The sequence below is a fragment of the Drosophila arizonae genome, chromosome 2 (genome assembly GCF_054131065.1).
Source record: "Drosophila arizonae isolate 15081-1271.41 chromosome 2, UAZ_ARI_1.0, whole genome shotgun sequence".
Taxonomy (NCBI): Eukaryota; Metazoa; Arthropoda; class Insecta; order Diptera; family Drosophilidae; genus Drosophila; species Drosophila arizonae.
In genome coordinates, this window is record NC_142922.1 from 12,973,724 (window position 1) to 12,981,114 (window position 7,391).

Below are 7,391 nucleotides of genomic sequence, written 5' to 3' on the forward strand. Positions count from 1 at the left end.
TATTCCCAGAAGAATTCTAGGCACAACTTAAGTTTCTGAATAAGTTTCATATCTGTCTTTGCTACAATATATTAATTGACTCTAAAATATGTTCTTAATAAATTAAAAGCAAGCTATATCCTAGTGGTTCACTTCTTAAACTAGAACATTCTGCCCTCTGTCTATGTTTTCATTCACTCATTCAGTGGCTCAGCAACTGAGGCTCAGCTGTTGTTTTTAGCGCTCTGCAATCCGAGTGGGCTTCGCTTCGTTTTACAAATGCATTCGCAATGCAATGCAAAATGCGAAATGCCAAATGTTTAGTTAGCTGTCGGTGTCATTGTGGAATTCCATTGAATCTGTTATTTATTTGTGATACCTCATTGACTTTGCATGTTGCCTCATGTGAGATGCGTCGTGCGATGGCAGCTCTGGCCTCTGGCTCAATGGTTGACTTTGATATTTTGGCCACACGCCGTGTCAGTGTCACACCGTCTTATTATTCTTTCATTAACTAGAGTCTCTCTTGTAAATTTCCGTATGCACACACACACACACATACATTTGCTGTGTATTCGAATTTTGTTAAACAATGCCGCCGCGAGCTGTGAAAAGTAACTCACTGGCCATTGGAAAATTATAGATCAGGTGCAGCAGCAATTGGATGATTGGATGTGTAATTGTTGCCATAATTGCAGGTGCGGCAAGTGGATCCGTTTTCCATATGCCATATACCCTGCAGTTATGAGCAACTAACCGAACCATTTGCCATTTGCATTTGCCACTATGGGGCTAAGGCATGCAACGTCTCGGCCAGCAGTCGCAGCATCTCTCTGCAATTGCAGTTGCAATCTCAATGTGTAATAGACAAGCCAACTAATTTTGCAGCAATTTGGCCTGAGAAACCCATACGAAAACGGGCCACAGATTCGCAGTCGCAGTCGCAGTTGCAGTCGCATTCGCATGCGCATTCTGGCAAACGGTGGCAACAACGTCTGTGATGTGGCCCCCTGCACCAGCAGAGCCCGGCCAGCTCCATTCGTAAACATGAGCAAATTAACAAATGATGGACAGACGTCGACTCTCCTGGGATCGCTGCATGTGCATGCAAATGGGGCGTCCAGCCACTGGGGGGCGATCTCTCTTTGAATGCCACCACGTCATGTTATTAGCAGCAATTTAAGCAAATAATCAGCGCAGCAACTGATGACCCACAGCAGGAGGAGGAGGAGGAGGAGGAGGCGGAGGTAACAAGGGCGAGCAGGAGGAGGAGGAGGTGGAGCAGGGGTAGACAGCGGCTCAACGCGTGACTTGCTGCCAGACACAACGTACAATTGCTGCAACCAGCGTGTGTGCCACATGTGTGTGTGTGTGTGTGTGTGTTGTCTGTCTGTGTGTGTGTGTGCACACAAATTTAATAAGCAGCCAGCAAGCGGCTTGATGCTGAGCACTTCAGCTCTTGAGAGAGATTCTAATACTTTGTTTTCTCTTCTGTTTTTTTTTTTTGGTTTTGGGCTCTGATGGATCTGGTGGTGCTGCTCGGCTGCTCGGCTGCCCGGTTGCTTGGCGGTTTGGCTGTAGCTCGTAATTACCACTGGTACTGGCTGAATTTGCATTCCGTTTGAATTGCAACTGTTGTTTTGCGCCTTGCGCCTCACGACTTGCCAGCAATTTGGCACAGTTTGTAGTTTAGCATTTTGTGGCTGGCTGGCTGGCTGGCTGGCTGGCTGGCTGGCTGGCTGGCTGGCTTTTCACAGTTGATTTTCCGATTGCCTGTGGATCGCTAGATCGGTAGTTTTATTTACAAAAAATTAGCACAGCTTTGCTTGTTTAGACATTCCGCTTCCCCTCACGCCTCTCCCCTACACCAAGCGCGTTTGGGGAGAGGGCGCGCAAACGTTTTACTTAATTTTACAAATTGCTTTTATTAGGTTTCGTTTATTTGCATTTTGCGCTTTAATTTTACGCTTGGCTTTTGTTGTAGTTGTTTTGTTGTTTTTCTCTCTTTTCTGCTGTAGCTTTGACCCTGCGCTGCCTTTATTACGTCTCTGCTATTGTTGTTGTTGTTGTTATTGTAATTTCGAGCGTTTATTTTGCAGCCGTCCCTTTTGCCAGGCTATTGTTATTGCTGCCGGCTCCGATTTATTGTTAAATGTTGCAATTTGCAAGTCGCGAATATTTAGATTTTGTAGTTGTTGTTTTTTGTTCGCCAGCAAAAATAATGCCAAATTGCAAGAAAACCATTTTGCTACGCTTTTCGTTTAACGCCAGTTAAGAGTTATGCAATCAACTTTTTTACTGATCCGAACAATGCTAAAAAAAAATTTTTTTAAAAATAAAATACAAAAAATAATATAAAAAAAATATATATATAATAGAAAAAAAAAAAAAAATTAAAAAGTTAACGATTGGAATTAAATGTTATCTGAAATGAAATCAACTAAATTATAAGATAAACTTTATTAAGGATGAAATGATTAATATATATATTGCTCACAGAAAATGTAGATAGCTGATTTATTTGTTTATTTTACTTGTATTATTATAACTACATATATGACAAAATGAAAAGAAAAAACAAAAAATAATAATAATAGCAAAGATATCAATAACCGATTAGTAAACTAAACTAAATTAAATTTTATTAGGGATAAATTCAACAAAATTTTCTTTAAAAACATTTGCTCATAGAAAATATAAACTGGATTTTCCCATTTTCTGTTATGATTATAATTATAATATACATATATTGAGAGTCTACTCCAGACATAAATTAGGACTACATCTTCAATAATAAAATGGTCTCTATAAAACCGTCTACCGCGATTTCGTGTTATCAAAGGAAAACCTCTTACATTCACACCAGCTCATTAAACCATTTCTAAATTGAAATTTTCAATGTGCTCATGTTATAATATTCTACACGAACTTTAACTACCGGTTATTAAATATTTAGTTAGTATATTAAGTCAGACACTCTCAACTTTTCTAATGCTGCTTGAGTAGCTGCAATTAGTTGGCCTCTCGCTGTGTTGCTTGGAGCCCTGCGCTCTCGGGTCTCTGACCAGCACAGCTTTGGGTTGATCTCGTTTATCGCTGCGGCTCAATCTCATCGCGAGTCTCCTCCATTTATTTAAATTGCTGCATATCGTGGGCATTCAATCGCTTGAGCTGTAAGCCCCGTAACACACCCATTACATCAGTCGGGCGACAGGCGAATCAAATTACAACAACAATACGCATGTAAATCAACACATGATAACATTAATGCCTGAGCTGAGTCGCTGCTCCCAATCCAACTCGAACTCCAACTCTAATCGAGCCGCAGCTTAAGTCTGCAGCGCGTGCGTCGAGTTAGCCGCGGACTTAATTACTGATTACCATTTATAGATAAGCACAGAGCCAGCGATTCCCTCAAAAATAGACAGCCAAACCCAACTCAAGCAAAGTCAACCCAGTCCAATCCAATCGAATCCAATCCCTAGTCCAATCATATCCAATAGAAGTCAACTTCAGGCCAGACTCCTGCCAGTTAATTAAGACATTAAATGTTGCCTCGTTGCCTGCAATTTGGCATCTGCAATCAGAAAGCGTCAAAAGCAGCCACCAAATCGCTCACATCCGCCCCCAGACCGAGCCGGAGACAAAGACCGAGCCTTATCAGCGCCCACGTGTTGAGCGTTTATTGTTGGCGACTTTCCGGCCATTAGCGCTACCCGGACGGAGGTATTGTAAGTGCCGCGGCCTGGGATGGCAGAGAAGGTGTCGCAATTACATTACCCCCTCGACTCCAGACTCGACTCGACTCTCGACAATTGTTTGAGCTTCCTATCGATTTGTCGCTGCCGTTTGTCATGTTCTGCTTTGGCAGCGACACCTTCTTGGAGAGCATTGGGACCCACGGCCATTTGAGTACCTTTTTCTTCCACTTGGCCTATGTTGTCCCATCGACGGAAGTACCGCTGTCACTTTCGTTCTGGCCAAAAAAAGAGCTGCCTTCCTAATTATGATCGACGCCATATTTGCAGCGCTCATAAAGTAATTGTTTGTCCCGTGCTGCGATTGCCCAAAAACAAAGGCAACTGAGTTGAATGGAATGTAAACAAAATTATAAATTAGTTATTCTACACGTCGCTGTCCAAAAAATATTTTAATTATTTCCAATTGTGTGGAGCTTGGCTTGGATTTCGTGACTTCTGACAGGAATCGCTTCTTTACTATTTCTGGTTTGGATAATTTTTTTGTGGTAATTGGCAGAGATATTGGAACTTTGGAAACCATAAAGTTCATGCCTGGATTGTACCGTTAGCAACCTGTTGCCCTGACCATAAAATTGCCTAACTGTAGACAGAGAAATACGAATTTAAATTCCATTAGAATTAAATATTAAACAAATGTGTCAAAACAATATACTCACTGGGCTAAACAAAAAATTTGTTAAGAATGTAGAAAGTGTTGTTATTTAATAATTAAGTAATATATTATTTTTTATACATCTATAAATTGACTTAATAGTTAAATAATAAATATTATTTTTTACTATATTATAAATTACATAAAATATTAAAGCTGCATTATATATAAAATATTCATAACAAGCTAAAAATTTGTAGAAATTGTTTATATTCAATAATTTATTAATAAAGAGTATTTTTATATATTTATATATTAAATTTTGTATATATAGATTTAAGAGTTAAAAAATAAGTTGTATTTTTATTTGTATCATTTTTTATATATTTTATATAGGCTTAATTGTTAAATAGTTAATATTATTATTATTATTTTTTTTTTTTTACATATGAGCCGTATGATCATAGTTCATATAAAAAATAAATTATCAGTGTTTTCGTGTTAGCTTTATAAATAGTATATACCGTTAATCCAGCTAGCGACTTGTGAAATTAAAGACTATAAACTATAAACTTTATCAAGTGTATAGCCCTAATTCCATTGCCTACACAAATATTTCTAATGCCCCCTGAATGATGTTTAAACTCTGATATAACAATCCCAAATAGAGCGCGTTGTAATACCCACCAAATGATATAAACTCGGCGAATGCATAAACCCAGGTAATGTTTATTTTGAGTGGCCGTAAATAGTTGCGAGCTCGCATTGTTTAAATAATTTCAGAGTGAGCTGAGGTTTTGGTTTCGTTTTTCCTGCTGGAAATCGTTTACATTCCATGGAATTGTCCAGTAGCAGTTGTGGGGCGAATGCCAACCGGCTGGGTGGGGGGCATATAAATCGAAGTCAAATTCATTTGTAATTCGATATTTTGCTCGATTGCTGCTACCAAACGATTGCCAATCGGGGCAAGCGCCAAAAGCCCAATCAAATTTCAAAGCCTATAAAATTTGCAATAAAATAAATTGCTGCAATAACGGCGATGTCGCCCGGATGGAAATGCCACAATGTATATACATATATATAGATATATTTGTATACTGTGTAGGCAGAGCCCCACTCCACGGATGAGACACCCCACTCCAGCCATCGATGGCGTTAAGGTGCAGAGCAATTTTCGCTTCGGCGACTCACAGAAATATGTGCGCCAGAGACATAAAACATTTTTTATGGCTTTAAAATCGACACAGGCATTGGGTAAAAGTTACACTTTCTCAATGGAAAGCCCCGTAAGGCCCGAGGGAGTGCTTGGCCAGTGTTAATGCTGTGGCGGGCCATAAAACCCTGCGGAGCTTCGAAATGTTTCTCCTGTTAGTTTTAGCTAAGACGATTTGTACTTTGGCTGAAGCTGAGCTCTAGTTACAGTTAGAGCTACAGTTACAGTTACGGTTGGAGATTTTGGTCAAAATTTATTACAAAAGTGCAATAAGTCGTTCGCTCAGGTGGGTTGACGGGTGGGCCGAGCCCACTGACTGAGTGTCATGGGCTGTGCTTTAAAACAAATGGCCTAAAGGCAAATAAAAACTGGGCCATCTACAGCCACACACACTCGCACACACACACGCGAGTCGAGTGACCCCAGAGTGACTACGGCCGGACACTTGACTTGTTTAGCGAGCACATCGCTGACCCCCTCCTCCCTCGGCCAGTCGTCCGCTGTGTGTGTGGGCAATATTCTCACTTTTTGCATTACATGTGTACCTCAATGCGACAGCCGATTGCGACGGCCCCTTGGGCCTTCTTTAATTGGAATTGGCCGGTCGCTGTTTGCCCAACTCTTGTGTAGCATGAGGCTGGGCATGGGCAAGGGATTGGGCATGGACAAGGGCTTGGGCTTGAGCTGGAGCAATTGCAAATTTACGAGTCAGGCGTCAATTAAGTATCGAATTACAACTTGTTTAATGTCAATCTGTCTTGGCCCGGCTCTTACTGCAGGCCATTCATTTGGCCGTTCGGCTGTTTGGCTGTCTGGCTGTAATTTGCACTTGGAGCCAAATTGGCCAACGGGCTCGAATTGTTGACTTTGTTGCTCGCTGGCGCTGCCACATGTAAATGGCAGAGGTTTGTTGTTGCTGGCAATCTGGCAACGATCTGGCAACGCTGCCGCTGCCAGTTGTCACTGTCAGAGCTCATTGTGCCTGTCAAAAATCGCACAATTATCCAACAAATTAGCTTGTCAGCCACACACTAAACATGGCCGGCGCGTCACTTTGTCTCTGGCAGCACCCGCTGGCCCCCCTCCTCAGCCCCGCTCCGTACACCACCCACACCCCACACCCCACACCCCACACCAGCACCCAGTGCACCCAGGCTGCCCATTAATATGCCAGGCCAGCCGCATCGCGTGGGCCGCTAAGCAATTACCAGCGCTGACAGTTGCTTGTGTGAGTTTTGACAGCCCGTTGGCTACCATATAATATCAGAAATAACTTATTAACTGCATATATTAACATTCAATTTGAGCGGCCATTGCTGCCCGAACACCACTCACCACTCTACCATCCCCTCTCCCCTCTGGGTACTGTGTGCTGTGACATTTGCTGTAGATTCATGGGCATAAATCAAAAATCGAAGAAAACCTCAAAGTCGTTTATGAATTGACAATTGAGCCAACGCCAACACGGCGAGGCATTTAGGTATCACACGGCCATTGCCAGAGAAACTGAGGATTCAATGCAACTGCTCGAGGGTCTCAACAGTCTCAACAGTCTCAACAACAACAGTTCGACTGAATCAACTGTGGGCCTCTACACCTCATCGCCGTTGTTGCTGTTGTCACGTTTGGGCTGTTAACGTGTTTCGGAGACACTGACATGGGCCGCAGAGGAGGCAGAGGTAGAAGCGGAGTCGGAGGCGGAGGGGGGCTGGCTAGGGTCTGGGTGATGGGAGAGACCGACCGGGCATGAGCTGGGTGAATGACAACGATTGACTTGACACTGGCACTTGTACAATTTTAATTAAACGCCACTGGTATTGATCATCGATAATTTTGGATGGCGTGC